This window comes from Schistocerca gregaria, chromosome X, assembly GCF_023897955.1.
Source record: "Schistocerca gregaria isolate iqSchGreg1 chromosome X, iqSchGreg1.2, whole genome shotgun sequence".
Taxonomy (NCBI): Eukaryota; Metazoa; Arthropoda; class Insecta; order Orthoptera; family Acrididae; genus Schistocerca; species Schistocerca gregaria.
The window spans coordinates 190055184-190076335 of NC_064931.1; positions in this window are offsets into that span (position 1 = coordinate 190055184).

The following is a 21152-nucleotide window of genomic DNA, read 5'->3' on the forward strand; positions in this document are numbered from 1 at the left end:
TACTTTACTGCGATTTCTCTACCATAATCATCAAATATATGTCGATCACATTGACCAACTTTTTCATATTGCACGTAACAAGAGTGTATTTTTATTTCCACTTCAAGATGACAATGTCTACATTTTTCAACCCACACTTATTTGTTTCATATTTCAAACAAATTCATTTGCATATGTTGCATTTACAAACAGTATCAGAAAAAGATTGGTGATTGTTTAAATATTCTTCACTGTAACAGTATCTATTATAATTTTCGCAATATACCTTGTGTTTTTGACTACTGCGAATTTACATATTTTCCTTTGCCTTCTACATTTGTTACATGCTTTGTTACATCTTCCAAAATAATATGATGATTGTAATAACGCTGTTAATTCCATCAAAATGGTTTTGATCTTCATATAGCTATATCTTTATTGCTTTATCAGTACCATGATAAATAACAAACTTAAAATTTTCAACACATACAATATTTACTTAACAATCCTATCATTCTTCCACATGTTTAATATCCTCTTATGTAAATACTTTTCTGTTATATTCTCCTACTTGTTTACCTAATTAGTGGTTCGCCCTTTTTGTAATTTATCACCTACTCTATATCTTATTAATTTCAGGGTCCGTTAGTTCTATGTTTAAGATTTTTTTGTCTGATATGTTAATGCTGCTACTAATGCCCTTGGGAAAAATAGGATATCATTATCACTAGTTATTGTAATACGTACTTTTGTCTTTTTATCATCAGCTAAATTTATTATTTTGTTACCTCTACCACCTCCAGGCATAGCCAATATTTTAACAGTATTGTAGTATTTACTGTATCAGTATATTTGACATATTTTAATATATCTATGTCCTTATTACATGGAAATTAAAATGTTTACTATTTTGTAACGCTCTGTACCCTATAGATATTGGATAAAATGTTTTTAGATATAAGGCTGTTATATTCATGAACCCTGGACCTTGTTGTTGGTGGGGAGGCTAGCGTGCCTCAGCAATACAGATAGCCGTACCATAGGTGCAACCACAATGGAGGGGTATGTATTGAGAGGCCAGACAAACGTGTGGTTCCTGAAGAGGGGCAGCAGCCTTTTCAGGAGTTGCAGGGGCTACAGTCTGGATAATTGACTGATCTGGCCTTGTAACAATAACCAAAACGGCCTTGCTGTGCTGGTACTGCGAACGGCTGAAAGCAAGGGGAAACTACGGCCGTAATTTTTCCCGAGGGCATGCAGCTTCACTGTATGATTAAATTATGATGGCGTCCTCTTGGGTAAAATATTCCGGAGGTAAAATAGTCCCCCATTCATATCTCTGGACAGGGACTACTCAAGAGGATGTCGTTATCAGGAGAATGAAAACTGGCGTTCTACGGATCGGAGCGTGGAATGTCAGATCCCTTAATCGGGCAGGTAGTTTAGAAAATTTAAAAAGGGAAATGGATAGGTTAAAGTTAGATATAGTGGGAATTAGTGAAGTTCGGTGGCAGGAGGAACAAGACTTTTGGTCAGGTGACTAAAGGATTATAAACACAGTCAAATAGGGGTAATGCAGGAGTAGGTTTAATAATGAATAGGAAAATAGGGATGCAGGTAAGCTACTACAAACAGCATAGTGAACGCATTATTGTGGCCAAGATAGATACGAAGCCCACACATACTACAGTAGTACAAGTTTATATGCCAACTAGCTCTGCAGATGATGAAGAAATTGAAGATATGTATGATCAAATAAAAGAAATTGTTCAGATAGTGAAAGGTGACGAAAATTTAATAGTCATGGGTGACTGGAATTCGGTAGTAGGAAAAAAGGAGAGAAGGAAACGTAGTAGGTGAATATGGACTGGGGCAAAGAAATGAAAGAGAAGCCGCCTGGTAGAATTTTGCACAGAGCACAACTTAATCATAGCTAACACTTCGGTCAAGAATCATAAAAGAAGGCTGTGTACATGGAAGAAGCCTGGAGATACTGACAGGTTTCAGATAGATTATATAATGGTAAGACAGAGATTTAGGAACCAGGTTTTAAATTGTAAGACATTTCCAGAGGCAGATGTGGACTCTGACCACAATCTATTGGTTATGACCTGTAGATTAAAACTAAAGAAACTGCAAATAGGTGGGAATTAAAGGAGATGGGACCTGGATAAACTAAAAAAACCAGAGGTTATACAGAGCTTCAGGGAGAGCATAAGGGAGCAATTGACAGGAATGGGGGAAAGAAATATGGTAGAAGAAGAATGGGTAGCTTTGAGGGATGAAGTAGTGAAGGCAGCAGAGGATCTAGTAGGTAAAAAGACAAGGGCTAGTAGAAATCCTTGGGTAACAGAAGAAATATTGAATTTAATTGATGAAAGGAGAAAACATAAAAATGCCGTAAATGAAGCAGGCAAAAAGCAATACAAACGTCTCAAAAATGAGATCGACAGTAAGTGCAAAATGGTTAAGGAGCGATGGCTAGAGGACAAATATAAGGATGTAGATGCTTATCTCTCTAGGGGTAAGGTAGATAGTGAATACAGGAAAATTAAAGAGACCTTTGTAGATAAGAGAACCACTTGTATGAACATCAAGAGCTCAGATGGAAACCCAGTTCTATGCAAAGAAGGGAAAGCAGAAAGGTGGAAGGAGTATATAGAGGGTCTATACAATATTATGGAAATGGAAGAGGATGTAGATGAAGATGAAATAGGAGATACGATACTGCGTGAAGAGTTTGACAGAGCACTGAAAGACCTGAGTCGAAACAAAGCCCCCAGAGTAGACAACATTCCATTGCAACTACTGACGGCCTTGGGAGACCCAGTCCTGACAAAACTCTACCATCTGGTGAGCAAGATGTATGAGACAGGCGAAATACCCCCAGACTTCAAGAAGAATATAATAATTCCAATCCCAAAGAAAGCAGGTGCTGACAGATGTGAAAATTACCGAACAATCAGTTTAATAAGTCACAGCTGCAAAATACTAACGCGAATTCTCTACAGACGAATGGAAAAACTAGTAGAAGCCGACCTCGGGGAAGATCAGTTTGGATTCCATAGAAATGTTGGAACACGTGAGGCAATACTGTCCCTACGCCTTACCTTAGAAGCTAGATTAAGGAAGGGCAAACCTACTTTTCTAGCATTTGTAGACTTAGAGAAAGCTTTTGACAATGTTGACTGGAATACTCACTTTCAAATTCTGAAGGTAGCAGGGGTAAAATACAGGGAGAGAAAGGCTATTTACAATTTGTACAGAAACCACATGGCAGTTATAAGAGTCGAGGGACATGAAAAGGAAGCAGTGGTTGGGAAGGGAGTGAGACAGGGTTGTAGTCTCTCCCCGATGTTATTCAATCTGTATATTGAGCAAGCAGTGAAGGAAACAAAAGAAAAATTCGGAGTAGGTATTAAAATCCATGGAGAAGAAATAAAAATGTTGAGGTTCGCCGATGACATCGTAATTCTGTCAGAGATAGCAAAGGACTTGTAAGAGCAGTTGAACGGAATGGATAGTGTCTTGAAAGGAGGATATAAGATGAACATTAACAAAAGCAAAACAAGGATAATGGAATGTAGTCGAATTAAGTCGGGTGATGCTGAGGGAATTAGATTAGGAAATGAGACACTTAAAGTAGTAAAGGAGTTTGGCTATTTGGGGAGCAAAATAACTGATGATGATCGAAGTAGAGATGATATAAAATGTAGACTGGCAATGGCAAGGAAAGCGTTTCTGAAGAAGAGAAATTTGTTAACATTGAGTATAGATTTAAGTGTCAGGAAGTCATTTCTTAAAGTATTTGTATGGAGTGTAGCCATGTATGGAAGTGAAACATGGACGATAAATGGTTTGGACAAGAAGAGAATAGAAGCTTTCGAAATGTGGTGCTACAGAAGAATGCTGAAGATTAGATAGGTAGATCACATAACTAATGAGGAAGTATTGAATAGGATTGGGGAGAAGAGAAGTTTGTGGCACAACTTGACCAGAAGAAGGGATCGATTGGTAGGACATGTTTTGGGGCACCAAGGGATGACCAATTTAGTATTGGAGGGCAGTGTGGAGGGTAAAAATCGTAGAGGGAGACCAAGAGATGACTACACTAAGCAGTTTCAGAAGGATGTAGGTTGCAGTAGGTACTGGGAGATAAAGAAGCTTGCACTAGATAGAGTAGCACGGAGAGTTGCATCCAAGCAGTCTCAGGACTGAAGACCACAACAACAACAACATATTCAGTTACCTCTTTTTTTTTTAATTATTGCTATTTTAGCTACAAGTACCATCAAATCGATTGCTTTCGTTATACACTCTCATTTTTCGTTGACAGTGTTGAGTTTAGATAATACAATCATCATTAAAGACAATTTTTAGTCAACAGACCAAGCTTTAAATTTCTCAGTAAATCTTGATCGTACTTTTTTAATTTCAAATACATCTTTTTTATGATTTGTCCATTTTTCTTGTTCAAAAGATTTATTGCTGAATGGAAATGATTTATCTAATTTCACTATTTTCCCTTTTCTTTGTAGCTGATGCTTTTAAGATTTTGTCATCAAAACTGTACAAAACAATTTCTGTTTGGTAGTCGATTTGAAGTTGCTGTTGGCTCACAAAATAATTTATTATGAGGGAAATTTAGTTTTACTACTATATCTTCTTTTTTTCTTTTCTTTAGCATCTTTCCTAAGTAGTATAAATTTTACACTTCTCAAATTTATGTGTTTCCTTATGTGGAATAAAACTTATTAAGAATTTATTTCTGTCTGTGGTTAAAAAACTAGATACAGATATATCTTTTTATACATATAATATTTAATATCAGCGATAAAATAGTGATTTTACAACTAGATACTATCAGATGTATCTACTTATATAGATAGGAATTAGTAGCTCTAATTAACAGTTAGATGCAACTAAATGTAGCTATGCACATGAATGAAATTAGAAGTCATTATGAGGTGGAAACTCATGTAACACAATTAAATCAATTAATTCTGATTAATCTAATCCGCTGTACCTTTTAATACCATTATTTTTTGGTAGTTGTAAGTTTATATAAATTTGTTGTTTCACAACTAGATTCAGATGTACCTTATATATACTATAATTATTAAGAAATTTTAGTATTTGGTGAGCATTGTGAATTAATGCTTTTACGTGTTGTATGAGTATACACCTGACCATACATTTACAACATTCATATGTACGCTTTTCTAGAACTTTATCTTTCTGAACATCATAATATCTCACAGTACAATAACATGCATTTTCATTACATATATTTTTGGTTATCATCAATATGTAATTCTAAATGCCTTTATAGTATTACACTGAGTGCACGTTTTCCTAGTATCAATTTACTATAAATAATAACCCTATTTTCATATTTAGTACACATGTAACGATTTCACATATTGTGCCTCATGTTCCAGTACATGTGATTTATCAACCACACCTACGTATACAACATTCCAACCAATCATAACTCCATTCTATCATGAGAAGTTTTAAGATTGCAGCGCATCAGCAATAGTGAATAATTTAATGATTATAAAGAATCCACCTCAATTGCAAATTGAAACTGAATCTTAACCCAGGTTTTGGTATGCATAACCATGCCTTCTTCAGAACACACCAAAACTACAAACTGCTTAAGAGGCATGGGCCAACATTGATACAGAACCCCCAAAAGAGCAAAAGACTCGCATAAAATGTAAAATAAACGCTATGTGTGTACAATGCAATAGCTGTACTTAGCTCAAACTTCAGAAGCGTGCTTCCTCACCCAAGTCAACGTTTGATGGGCCGCAGGCTCTCGGGTAAGTTTAATATAAATTTATTGGGAGTTTTCATATCTATTTGGTAATACATTTTTTCATCATCATTGAGCTCTACAAATGTTTTATAGCAAAATTTCTTATCAATAATATCTATATATGTAATATAATACATGTTGCTTATTTCAGTATCACACCATTTTTTCCATGGTGTCTTTTTATTGACACTATTAAGCTTAGCTGCTAAATTCATTTATATAGCAGTAAAATTTCAAAGCTTTTATAATATATTTCAGAGCAATTATCAAGTCTGGTATTAATGAAGATGGGTTAATACGATCAATAACAAACAGTGATAAATCAGTTAACACACCCCTTATTACCTTTCTTGTGAATTCATTACACTCATAAAATGTACTGTCTTTGAAAAAATACAACATCCCATTTATGCACCTTAATGGATTTCTTTATATTTAAAATTACACTCATCCAACTCAGTACAGAAGAAAACATTAAGAAATAGAAATGTACTACCTGAACACATGTTGACTAACCTATTTAATATTGAATGTCAATGAAATTCTGTACTAGATAGTGGCTTTATATATCCTGTTTGTAAATGTCGTGTAAATATGCATTCTAAAGCTAAAGATGTTGCTGAAATATTAGAACATAAAGACACTAAGTAAGCCATCAGAAAAATGTTGACATAGATGACACAAGAACATTAGAAAATTTTAATGGTGTCTACCATGATGTGGTTGAAAGATAACAGAAAAACATTATTTTCACCAATTAATCAGGTCTGTACTCATTAATTTTAAAATAGCAGAAAGAAGGAGGCAATTCAAAAATTGCGTTACAGATAAAGTTCTACCATCAATTATAAAATACATTGAATATGACATTCAATGAAATGGAGATGAGTTAAAAAATAAACTAACAGATAAAGATAAAGAATGTTTACACCTAAAAAAATTATATCTAATGTTGCTGAAATGAAAAAAGGATTAGATTATATATATTGCTTCATGTAAAATATATACTAGAACAAATTACTATAAAAGTTGGAGATATAATATCCAATTTGGATCTTCAAACTAGATTTTCACCGTGTAATAGTGGTAGTCCAGATGATAAATTATTTTGTATTTTTATTAATTGGTATTATGATTATAAAATAACTAAAAGTTCAGTTGAGAGATATTTAGGTGTACACTGAATACATTAAAAATAAAGAAATGTATCAAATACACTGTTATGATTCCATATAGAAGTAAAATATATAGAAATATTCTAACTGTACCACCTATTCATCTACATCTGCATCTACACTGATACTCTGCCACTCACACCTAAGTCTCTGGCAGAGGGTTCACCGAACCACCTTCACAATAATTCTCTGTTATTCCAATCTCAAACAGCGTGCAGAGAAATCTTTCTGTGTGAGCTCTGATTTCCCTTATTTTAGTAGTATGATTGTTTCTTCCTATGTAGGTCGGAGTCAAGGAAAAAGTTAGTGATTGACATTTCATGACAAGATTCCACTGCAGCAAAATTATCTTTGTTTCAAGTATGTCCACCTCAAGTTCTGTATCACGTCAGTGACACTCTCCCCTATTTCTCGATAATAGAAAAGTGCTGCCTTTATTTAAACTTTCTTGATGTACTCTGTTTATCCTATCCAGTAAGGATCAAGACTAGGCAGCAGTACTCCAAAAGGGGACAGACAATTGTAGTGTAGGCAGTCTCATTAGTAGATATGCTATGTTTTCGAAGTGCTCTACTAATAAAACACAGTCTTTGGTTTGCCTTCCCCACAACATTTTGTATGTGCTCCTTCCAGTTTAAGTTGTTTGTAATAGTAATTCCTAGGTATTTAGTTGGATTTATGGCCTTTAGATTTGACAGATTTTTCATGTAACTGAAGGTTAATGGATTCCTTTTAGCACTCATGTGGGTGACCTCACACTTTTCATTACTTAGGGTCAATTGCCAATTTTCACACTATACAGGTATCATTTCTAAATCATTTTGCAATTTGTGTTGATCTTATAATGACTTTACTAGACAATAAACAACAGCATCCTCTGCAAACAATCTAAGGTTCCTGCTCAGATTGTCTCTTATATCACTTACATAGATAGGGAGCAATAGAAGGCATATAACACTACTTTGGGGAATTCCAGAATTTACTTCTGTTTTACTTGATGACTTTCCATCAGTTACTTTGAACTGTGAACTCTCTGACAGGAAATCACAAATCCAGTTTCATAACTGAGACAATATTCCATGACCGTGCAATTTCTCTTCAAGCCCCTTGTGTGGTACAGTATTAAAAGCATTCTGTAAATCTAGAAATACAGAATCAATTTGAATTCCCTTGTCAGTAACACTCAACCCTTTTTGTGACTTAAGTGCTAATTGTGGGATAAGATGAAGTTTGTGACTATAGGAAAAACAGAAAATTTATGGTCACAAAAGATGATGGCCAAAGCTTCTTTTATGACCAGTGATTAATGTTGTTAAGCTGGAGTAAGTCTCTTTGACATAAATACACTTCACCTCTCTGTACTATCATCTAACTTATGAGAGAGAACAGCAGTGATGCTGTGTCAGTATGCATCTGTTGCCAACATCAATGGCAAATGTGGCTGGCTGGTTGCAAAGCAGTGTGCTGACTGGGTGGCCAATTTTAACTTCTGAAAAGTCAGATGACACTTTTAACTTCTGAAAAGCCAGATGATGCTTGTCTGTCCACTGAGAGAGGACTCCGTTTTAACAGAGATCTTTTAATCGATAAATTATGGAGCCTTCCTGGGGAATAATTTGAGCATAGTAATACATTTTTTTCTAGAAATGCTTGAAGGTCCTTAATGGATTTAGGCACAGACATGCTCTAAAAAATGGAAATGAACGTACGGCATTGTGGACCGGGAGTCCCCCACTCAGGGGAAGTTTGGCCATCAAGAGCAAGTACTTATTGCATTTAATGCCACATTGGGTGACTTGTGCTTCAGAGATGAGGATGAAATGATGATGAGGGCAACACAACACCCAGTCCAATGGAGGCGAAAATCTCCTGCTCCAGCATGTAATCAAACATGGGCCCCTTGGCGTGGCGTTCTGCCATGCTGACAACTGAGGTAACGGGGCCGGACATAAGTGTTCTGAATAACCAAAATATGATTTTCACTCTGCAGCAGAGTGTGTGCTGATATGAAAGTTCCTGGCAGATTAAAACTGTGTGCCGGGCTGAGACTTGAACTTGGGACCTTTGCCTTTCACAGGCAAGTGCTAGCCAGGATGTTTCGTGCTCTGAATAACCTCTACATATTTTTTGGTGAATGAAAGCCCTCTTCATGGAGAATGTAGGCTAGATAACTGACCAACAAGGTGCATTTGGAAAGTTACACTTAAGGCCTTTCAGTGCAAAGATTGCAGAAACTAGTCACAGATTGTGCAAACGTTTTTCTGGCATGAAAACAGTGACCAGAACATCATTACAGTAAATCATATAATATGGAACCCCTGCAGTGCTCTGTTCAAGAAACCTCTGGCTTATAACAGGGGCACTAGTTAATCCAAATTATATCGATACAGTCCAAACAGTGCATTCATTGTCTTGACAATGCACCTTTTTAGAAGAGAGTTTTCCTCCTGAAAGTTTCAAAACAGTTAATTTGGATGAGGTAACAGATAAGAATCAGTGTCTGGTTGAGCACTAATTATTTGCTTAAAGTCTCCACAGAACCAAAGAGGGTCCTCAGGTTTAATAACCACCATAAACGACAAGGCCCACTGACTGTAGGAAACAGGGGTGAAACTTGTTGTTCTAGTCTGTTTGGTTCAATGTTAACTTTATCCTCAATCGACAATGGAATTGGGTGAGCTTATCAAGATCTGGAACTTGCTTTTGGTTTTAAAACAGTGTGGGACTGAAAGTTAATCACCTTCCACAAACTTTGGTCAAACAGTAACACAAACTGCCTACAGAGTGTGTCTATGGTTTCACAGGGTATTAACAAGCCAATTTAGTTCACTTCATGATTTAATGAAAATCCAAAGACAGAATATATGTTAAGATCATAAATGTTCTCAATAGACTGATCTTCCACAACAAAAAAAGACTACATTCAAGTCATGTGATTGTAAGTGCCAGTCATTTGCACACCACATAAGACTGTTTCTTCATGGCATCTATATCCCCACAACTTTGACTGCACTTTGTTGAGTGAGGGAATGCCCAGACTACAGTATGTAGACTGGTTAGTGACTGAGACAAGTGTAAAGGTGCTGAAAAGAAAAGTCATTGAAATGTCTTACACTGTTGCACATAACAAAATTTTACTTGGTACCTACACCTATCCACTGCCTGAAATGTTATTATGTGGGTAATCTCAAAAGCAATGTGTCCCATTTTTTATAAGTACATTGACCTGTTTATTTCTACAATGGTTTACATCAGCTTACAGCTTGAACATTTAGCTATTTTTTGACATAATCACCATTTGCGTCTATGCATTTTTGTAGACGCTGTGGCAGTTTTTGTATGCCCATACCAGCTTGTCCCCATGCTGTTCAGAAAGTTATGAACTATCACGATTGTTGCTTGGTCTCAGGTGTAAAGTGGTATGCCCAGGTTTCATCAGTCATGACACTTGAGTCCAGAAAGTTGTCCTGTTTGGCTCCAAGGCAGTGAAAAAATGCATGGGGAGCATCAACTAATTGCTGCATGTGGTCCTCAGTCAGCATGCGTGGCACCCATCTCGTGCACACATTCTGGTAGTTCAATGTTTCTGTTAAAATTCTGTGAGTGATACTTCTAGACACCTCAGTAATCAGCATACAGAGATCATCCAGGGTGATCCACCAATCATCAAGCACGGTTTGCTCAACCTTCGACACTGTCTCCCCAGAAATTGATGGTCACCTGCTCCTTTGTTCATTGTGAATTTTGGTCTGACCAACTGCAAACTCTCTACACAACTTCTGAATATTTTTGACATCCATGCATGACTCATGATACACTTCCGTCAACTGGTGATGGATTTCAATTAATGCAGTGCCCTTTGCATTAAAAAAATGAATAACTGCACGCAGTTCGCACTTGGTGGTAACATCCAACGGGAGCTCAATTATCAATGGCTGCCAAGACAAGACTGAGCACCTCAGCATGACATGTTCATGTTTACGCACAGTGCATGAAGCACTCTTCATAACACTGTGACAAACCTCTAAACAAACAGAGTTCTGTACTTGTAAAAGGTAGGAGACCTTATTTTTGGGATAACTTTTGTAATTTGAATCAGCTTGGCCAAGTGCCTGGTGCATGTCACACTACACCACACTGGTTAAATATGACCTCTGTGTAAATACTAGTAACACTTGTCCTCGTGGTGTTGACATTCCCATATGGAATGAAAGGAAAAAACAGTCTTAGCAATTTACAAGGCAAGTATGTCACTATGAATGATCACTGTTATTATCCTGTGTCAGCACATACTGAGGTTAACGCCACTGAAAAATAACTTATTTACAATTTTAGAGCATTTTTACAGAAACATACTGCACTGTACCACTACAGTTCTGAGCCAAGCACGAAATTTCAAAGTCAGTTCAAAAATTTTGTTGAGCGGTTTGTGATATTTCAAAAATGCATGCAATATGCAGCATTTCAGCTAGAGTGTGGTGAGATTGTCTTTGGGCTTCTGTGCAGACCTCTTTATCAATGTGTGAACTCTACCCTTGCCACTGCCATATGTGTTTTGTTGGAAAAATGGTCTAGTAATAAAAGGAATATGTCAGACTGTGGGAACACAGATGGACTAGACAAGAAGTCGAACTTTCAAATCAAGTAATGTAACTGAATTTATAAGCATAGAAAATACCCACTGACAATCCCAACATTTGTCATCACTTGCCTGAATGTGCAGCATGATATGATTTTGATATACTTGACAGTCTTCTTCATCCTTATTGAATGGCTGGAATTTTGGGAAGGATCATAGCACCTGTGACTGCTGAAGTGTGAAACTAGTTAAGTGCTTGATCAATTTCTTATGCTGGTTTAGCAGTTGCTGACAAAGCTTGAGAAATTTTGCATCTATATTTGTGCTTGGTGAAGCAAACTCACATTTATTGAACTGATTTAAGTCGTCTATTAGTCCAAGAAATTAAACTATAACATTTCGTGATGAAAATTAATATAAACCATAATTTCTGATAGAAATCAACATGCAGTAGTTAATGACTGAATTTGTCAGAAGTCCAAGTACTACTAATTTGTTATGTAAGTGCATTGAAATTACAGTATCGGGTAAAGTTGTACTTAAGCCTGGCAGTAGTGGAAGTGCACAGTCACCAGTTGAAGTGTTGTAGAAAAAGATATAAATCATTCCAAGTAAACAGTGGTGATGTTCATGCTTTACTTGTAGAGGCAAAGTCAGATAGCAGCAACTGAGAGCAAGTCAACTACCAGACAGCTGTATATTTGCCCCTCATACATAAGTTCACGTGACTGTTCTGTGATATCATCAGCTTTGCCTTTGCCGTTGTAGGGTTTTTTTTATAATGTTGTGGTGCAAAACAGTAAATTATATACAGTAGGAGACAGTGCACAACAACACAGTTCCTCAGCTCTTTGAATGGAGACCAGTTCCTTGTATACAGTTAATTCAACACAATCTTTCTTTTCAATTCTTTGTACACACTTCTTTGCATGGAGTCAGATTACAATGTCTTAAACTTTCTTACATTATAAACAAATACATTAGTAATGTTTGCTTAAAAACTTCGAAGTTTCAATAGATGTGTTGTTGAAATATTTGACTTTGTAATGGGAACTACATGAATTTATGAGAAACGTTTAGCCAAAGCATGAAAACCAATAAATCCCAAGTATATGAAAACCAATGTTCTCATTCATGAAGTTAAAAAACTCAGCACCTTTGAACAAAGAAGAATTTATACAGACATCAAAAGACTGTCCCTTTGCATGATTTTTAGGTGTGGTGGAATTAATGGTTAATGGTAAATGTGAGTCTTTCAGCACCTCTGGTGGAATTTCATGTCACTGTATAGTTTACTGTATCCAGTAGATGAAGTTTAAATGTACATCCTTTGATTGCAGTCAAAACTGCATTTTTGAGCTTTGCTCTATGAGTGTATTGTAGTGACAGAGTGTAATAAATAATATGAATATGATAAAAATATACTCTTAATGCCTCTCCAAAATCCTGAATAAAAAAAAGAAGCTGAGAAATTGAGAAATGTCTGGTGTATCAGAAGAATTCAGCTCTGAGTACATAGCAAGAGACATGATAATGCAGCACCTGAGGTGTAGCCACCTAGTCTTGTACGCCCACAGTCAATGGATTAAACTTGTTTGGTGGCACCACTCAGTGTCATTAAGGGAACAGAATAACTGGTGCAACATTACTGTTGGCAACTGTGTCAAAATACTCATCAAGAGCCTCTTCTGACAGGACAAAGCCAAAGCCTGGCTAATAAGCTATCCCAGAGCCAGTCTGAGTCAGCTGTGATAACATCTGTGGAGAGTGTGCAATCAATTTGTCTCGGATGCTAATATCAAGGACTCTGTTTGTCATAGGTGTGACTTTAATATGGCGTGATGTGGATTTGCTGTGAGGTATTTTTTGTACTTAAGTTAGCTTGCACTGTTTGCATGGAGCATTGTAAATAAACCAGAGTGAGTCTTCACTAGCTCACATGTCACTCTTCTTTACAGAAGTGGTGACAACTCTGCACCTCTGATGGGTGAAAATGAGACTGTGAACATTTTTGTAATTAGGTGAGAGTGTGGTTTTCCAATCACGGAAGTCTTGTAGCAAGTACTAATGCAAACCATGCTAGGTTATCAGGAACTAACAACAGCTATATTAGTTGCAGTGCAAGCATTACTGAGTTTAGCAGGTGTGTCTTTCATGCCACTCAAGCTATAGCTATTCCACCAGATAACAAAGACAGCAAACTGTAGGAATCTCACAGGTGACAACTGCAGTTACATTTTAAAGGCTTGCCAAATTTCTGACATAGAAAGCCAGAAGGCCATGTTCTTGTCTTGTGTCAGTATAATCTAATACAAAAACTAGCGCCATTGATGAATCCAGCAAAATTTGAGTTGTCTAGACTATTTTCTTTAAAGCAAGAAAATTTTTCAATGGAGAAACACATTATTTCTGCCAGGTTAGAATTTTGGGCTCTGGTCAATCAGACTGGACCACCAACATACATGCATTAAGTAGGAATTGCAATTTCAGATATTTGTGTGGGCAGTATTATGCAGACTCTCTATTCATTGCAGTATTATGCAGACTCTCTATTCATTGGAGTTATAGTGTATCTTACATCTGGCTGGGAAATGTGGAACCACATACTGCAGATGACTCCTTCTATAGAGAAGTAACATGAGTAGCTCAACCTTATGAAACTGTCTGCACAACTCAGAGTTTGATTGTAATGGAAGAATATTTCATGGCAGACAGCTCTCTGGTACCAGCTATGTAGGAAGTCATGCCACCTCTAGTGGGATGTTCACTTGGTCCAGAGCTTGGATGACCTCATAAACAACTACACCAGTGGCAAAAAGCCATGTGATGGTTAGTGCTGAGTCACAGCTGTAAACATTTCTTCCTTTGTCATGCCCCCAGTGGTGTGCAACATCCCATAGGCAAGGCAAAAAGAGAAAATTGCAAGAGGTATGTTGTAGCAGCTCTGATGCAGATATGTCCAAAGGTATGGGTGTGTAAAAAGTGAGTGATAACTTTATAGAAGTACAGACTTCTCAAGGCACAAACTAGCAGATATTCTTAGGATTAATCATAGATAAACACTCCACCAACTTACTCCTGGAGATGGGTGCTTCTGTGTCCTTATTATACCAAACTACTTGCTTAAGTTTAGGATTGCCACATTTGCAGCTGAAACAAATCTATGGGCCTATGAATGTCATCATGTGCCCTTGCCAGGGAAGTTTCCAGTTTTAGTTATGTATGACCAAGTCACTTGTCCAGTGAATTCTGTGGTGGTAACTGACCCCAAAGTAGACAACATCTTTGAGACAGACTGTTTCCATCATTGACACATTTGGGGTTCAGATCTCTGGGCAATAGGCTATCCTTGACAAATAACCGTGCAGTGGCCATCATCTGTAAGGAAATATTATCTAATACAGCATCTAACACCCTCTATGGTTTCCTAGCAATTTACAGGGCCACCTCAGCTGCAGGCTACAGTGGAGCCAATAGGCTCTCTATTTTCATAGGGTGACCTTAGTCTGGGCATTGAGTTCACATGCCACCCAACCTGGACTGGGAGGATAATCTCTGTCCTCCATAGATCCATGATGTATACTGTGGCCCCCACTCATGAAATTCTGCAGCGCCTCTGAAATCAACTACACCTTCAGCATCTTGGTCAGCAGCTTCCTGTTTCTCCTCAACCAGCAGACTGTCTGGTCCTATGCTGACTCATGCATCTTCCATCAAGCCTCATCTTGCTTCAGGCTCCTGGAAAGGTGCCCCTGGACATTGCCCCCTACCTTTTCCAGTAGTGGCTCCTGCAGACCATGCACCAACTGTGTCTTCTGCTCTGGTGGTCATTGCTGTGCTGATGGAGAGGGGAGGGGGAGAGAATGTAGTGACAACACCCAGTATCACTATGGAAACTAAATAACTGGTGCAATATTACTGTCAGCCACATTGGTGCCACTACCCAAAGACTGCTAGCCATCAGGAGTGCCCTCTGAATCTGATTATAAGACAGCTCAGTTAGAAGGCAATCTGTGGAGTGTGTGACAAGAGTGTTACCAGTTTCGCTCAGATGCTAATATTATGGACTCTATTTGTCATAGGCGGAACTTTGATATGGCGCTGACTGGACTTTGATTTAGAATATGGACTTAAATCAGCTATACGAATAATGAAATGTGTGTTCGACCTAGATCATAATCTACTTCCTGAAGTGATTATGATTTTTTTCTGTCTGTTATGGCTGTATTTCAACATTGTCACAAAATTCTGAAAGAAAAGAAATGGAACACTTTTAATTTTTGTAACAGTTCATTGAATTATTTCATGCTGCTTGAAATCTCTTTTTGTACAATGAAGTTGTAATATTTACGGGAATTTTCAATACAGTTTCCTTTATCATCTGTTACTGATGGCCTACAATGGGCAGTTCAGGGAATGACTGTTTCATTTGATGTGTTAAGCCTTGTTGAGGATAAATTGTTTATTGTAGAACTAGTTCATATTCAGTGACCCCAGGAGAATATTATGTTATTTCATGGAATATAGCCTACACTTTGTGTCATCACACTTTGCGTACTTACGTAACTCAGATTTATCCTTGAGTGTGAAGTGGCAAAATGCCAATGATGTTTAGAGCATTTGATGCCCGACATTTTGTCTACCATGCAACCACAATATTGTCTGCTAATGGCAACAGGGAGTGAAACTGGGGGTATCCCATCGTGAGCACAGCATGAGGCTAGAGAACGCAATTGAATGACTTATTCAAAGAGTAACATAAAAGAGTGCTAGTGGTGTTGATACAAAGCAGAGCAATGGTAACAATAAACACTGCATTATATTACAACAGTAGTTGCTGAAATTGACATTTCATCAGAAAGGAACCCAAGTAAATATGCAGATTGAGAAAGAAGTGGCAGGTGAAGTATTAGCATTTCTACAAGGTGAGTCAGTGGAATGTAGGATGTTGCATACACTCGACTGCGTGGACAATGTACATGAGGAGTATAATGATGATGACAGGAGCTTAACAAGTGAAAGTGATACTGGAATAGGTGTCAGTTCACCATCCTTGTGAGACAAGGAGCTACAAATCCAGTCTCAAGTAAAAGACAATTGCTGTCCAAGTAGGGGGTACTAAACATAATTATGTACATGGAAGATTATCTATAGCATAGTAAAAAAGCAATTCTTAACAGATTCTGAATAAGCCTTTATCAACATCACCGTGTAGTACATAAGAAAAACTGTGGACATTCGAGAGAGGACTTGATGATGCACAGCAAACTGCAGAATCAGTGTGAAAATTTGTGGATGAGATAAACAAATTATCCCATTTTTCAGCAAGGAATTTGTTTTCATCTCTGATCAATCACAATTTGAAGAGGAAATGCATATGAAAGGAACCCTGGAAATTAAAGGTACCAAGATTGTTGTATCAAGATCAGCTAGCATCTATGCCTCGAGGCATTCGTATTCAATTATTCTGATTGTTAATTTGGATGGTAAATTGGGTGGAAGGTTATTTATTGTGGCACGAGAAGTTGGAGGTGCTCTGCCCCTTATGATTCTTTCTCATGAGAGGGATCTTGCATAGGCAGTAGGGAATATTTACGTCACAGCAAGTGCAAAAGTGGTAAAATAGGCATAAGATAACTACAACTATGGTGCACTATGTGATCAAATTATCCGGACCATCCCCCCCCCCCCCCCCCGAACATACATTTTTCATATTAGGTGCATTGCGCTGCCACCTTCTGCCAGGTACTCCATATCACCAACCTCAGTGGTCATTAGACATCATAAGAGAGCAGAATGGTGTGCTCCATGGAAATCACAGACTTTGAACATGGCCAGGAGATTGGTTGTCACTTGTATCATACATCTCTATGCAAGATTTCCACTCTCCTAAACAGCCCTAGGTCCACTGCTTCCAATGTGATAGTGAAGTGGAAACATGAAGGGACATGTACAGCACAAAAGTGTACAGGCCAGACTTGTCTGTTGACTGACAGACACTGCCAAAGTTGAAGATGGTTGTAATGTGTAATAGACAAACATCAATCAGACCATCACACAGGAATTCCAAACTGCATCAGGATTCACTGCAAGTACTATGAGAGTTAGGCGGGAATTGAGAAAACTTCAAGCTGGTAAATGCCAAACAATGCCTCATTTGGTGTCAGGAGCATAAACACTGGACAATTGAACAGTGGAAAATGTTGTGTGGAGTGACGAATCCTGATACACAATGTGGCAATCTGATGGCAGGGTGTGGGTATGGCAAATTCCCAATGAATATCATCTTCCAGTGTGTGTAGTGCCAACAGTAAAATTCAGAGGTTGTGGTGTTATGGTTTGGTCACGTTTTTGATGGAGGGGGCCTGCACCCCTTGTTGTTTTGCATGGTGCTATCACAGCACAGACCTACATTGATGTTTTAAGCACCTTCTTGCTTTCCACTGTTGAAGACCAATTCGGGGATGGCGATTGCATCTTTCAACATGATCGAGAACCTATTGACAATGCACGGCCTGTGGCAGAGTGGTTATGCAACAATAACATCCCTGTAATGGGGTGGCCTGCAGAGAGTCCTGGCCTGAATTCTATAGAACGCCTTTGGGATGGTTTGGAAAGCTGACTTCATGCCAGGCCTCACCAACTGACATCGATACCTCTCCTCAGTGCAGCAGCACTCCATAAAGAATGGGCTGCCATTCCCCAAGAAACTTTCCAGCACCTGATTCAATGTATGCCTGCAAGAGTGGAATCTGTCATCAAGGCTAAGGGTGGGCCAAAACCATAATGAATTCCAGTGTTACCAATGGAGAGCGCCACGAACTTGTAAGCCATTTTCAGCCAGGTGTCCACATACTTTTGATCACATAGTGTATGAGCACTGCTTTTGGCCAATATCTGGTCAAAATAACTTGACTTTGATTGATTCCTGGTCTGTAGATAAAAATCATACTCCTTTAGATCAAACTACCCCTCCTGAAAAGTGTGTGACATTGCAGTTCATATCAGCTGGAACCACTGGATAAATTCAGTCTCTGGATGTTTGTTTTTTCTGTGCATGTAAAATCTATTATCACACTGTCTGCAGCTATGCCTTAAAGAATAGCCAGTTTCACGAGAAGCTCCACAACAGACAGTTTCACATTTGGTTGCAAGCCATCAAATCCTATCTATTCTTATCACCTCATTATGTCAATATGATTCTATAGGTATTCTTTAGGAGTGGATACTGAGCTGAATTTTTTGCATGGTTGGCAACTCCCAGTGAGTTTCCTTCAATCTTGATGGTGTGAGCCGGCCTGAGTGGTCGAGTGGTTCTAGGCGCTACAGTCTGGAACAGCACGACCGCTACAGTCGCAGGTTCGAATCCTGCCTTGGGCATGGATGTGTGTGATGTCCTTAGGTTAGTTAGGTTTAAGTAGTTCTAAGTTCTAGGGGACTGATGACCTCAAAAGTTAAGTCCCATAGTGCTCAGAGCCATTTGAACCAGTTGATGGTGTGAACCTTTGTGATCATTGTGGCATGCTATTTTTCATTCAGTGTTCACGGTGCAAGTTAATGGTTTGTTTTGAACATTACTTGACTGTCAACAATGTCCATTTTGTGAAGTGTAATACATACCTTATAAGGTTGATCTCTGCACATCCCTGACACCCATTTTCTGTAAACCCCCTGATGCATTTGGTGAGTCACTAACAGCTAATATTTTTCCTGTCATAATTGTTAACACAACATTTTCAAATGAGCCATACTAAATATTGAACTTTCGACACTGTACTCAAGGGGTTTCTTGTCAGAACTCGTTATTCTGTAACACAATACTAAACGTAACCTGTATTTTCTGCCTGAGTTTTCATTTAATTCTGCTGAGAAAGTCTCTGTAACATTATGCTAAACATAAGTTTTCTTTTCGGTCTGAATTTGCATTTAACTCTGCTGAGGGAGTCATAGTAGGTTACCATAGTGTTGGATAGACAGGGCCTGTACTAGAACTGGTATTACCATTGCTTTTAATGTTTCACTTGGTGACATGCACTTCAAAGGTGATGAGATGTATGGTCAGTTATACTCAAAAGAACAGGATACATTTCCATATTAACAGAATGTTTTGTTGGTTCTTGGTAGCACAACTTTATAATAAATGAAAAGCACCAGCTTGCTTTTGTTATAAAATATTGTAGAACAAAAGTATGGTATATTTTGCTCGAGAGTTGGTTGCACAAATGTGAAACACCTGTAGTGTACCATTTTTGGTAGTAGTACTTCCACATCTGATTACATTTTAATTGTTATTCAAATATTCTGCCACTGGAGTAGCCTTGGTTCAAAGCTGAATGGTCACTAAAACATCAGTTATTTCCCAATTGGTAAGTTTGCCTCATGTTTAAATACACATTACATTGATATTTCTTCAGATATTACAAATCTGTCTTTTATAAAAGAATATTCAATACACTTAATTATACTTGTTTACTTGAACAGAGAGACAAAATTTTCATGCTAGAGCAAATGCATTTTTATATAGATATATATGTTCACTGACACAAAATGATTCATTTACAGACAAAAACATGTAATACGAGCTTAAATTCGTCATTTTAAAACAAAATGGCTTGGAGCTTTTCATAGCTAAGTTATAGTCTGAGTTCCCTTTGTATATGTCACTTATGTCTGAAACGTGGATATGTGCTCATTTTTCATGCACCTTCTTGCTAAAGTCCATAAAACAGCAGATTCATTGTAGATCTGGAGCCCTCACACGTGTTGATATTTAATGTATTGTAGTTGGTTTTAGTGTGACACAGTAGTTATTCTCTTTCTTCTCCTGTAGAAGCTGTGCTATGCTTTAGCATATCTCAGAAATATTCTGTAAACACATAGTAAAAAATATTTAATGTCATGAAAGGAAAATCCTATAACCATTTCACGCATCTTGAGTTTAGAGAGCATTAAAATGTTTGAGCCCAGAACTGCTTCCAGAACTTATAGAACTGTAGTTAAAAACTGTTATGTAATGTGGGATATCTAAAAAAAAGTGAGCCCATATCTATCTTTCAGTCATCAATTCCAAGTATTTCAGGATGATTGTCAGTGCATTACAGACTCTACAAAAACTCAGTTTACCTCTTTCTAAAACAACTCATCTATATTTCTTTGACAGACTTTGGTATTTATCCGATTCCACCTTATTTATGAAAAAAAAGTCATTTAAAAGTGTAGTTTATTGATTGACAGTGCAGACTGAGGAAAAATGAGGAAGAAAGCTTCTAACTATAGTACGTGTAGAGATACTGTTTAAAGGAAAATAATTAATTGGTTTTTTATTTATTTTAATTTTTTACTGGTGTATATGTACAATGAAATGTGTTTACATTAAATATGGCAACATTCATTTAACAGTTGTAGAAAAACAAAGGAGTGTTAAAGTAAACTTCATGTGACACAGTGCATTTTGTGTCACATAATATAAGCTAAAAAGGTGCCTCATTTGCAACACTTAATCATGGAACATAGGATACTAGTAACATTTGAATCCCATTTTGTATAATGACATTTGGCAGTAGTGCCAAGTTATAGATCAACTTAGCTTACATGT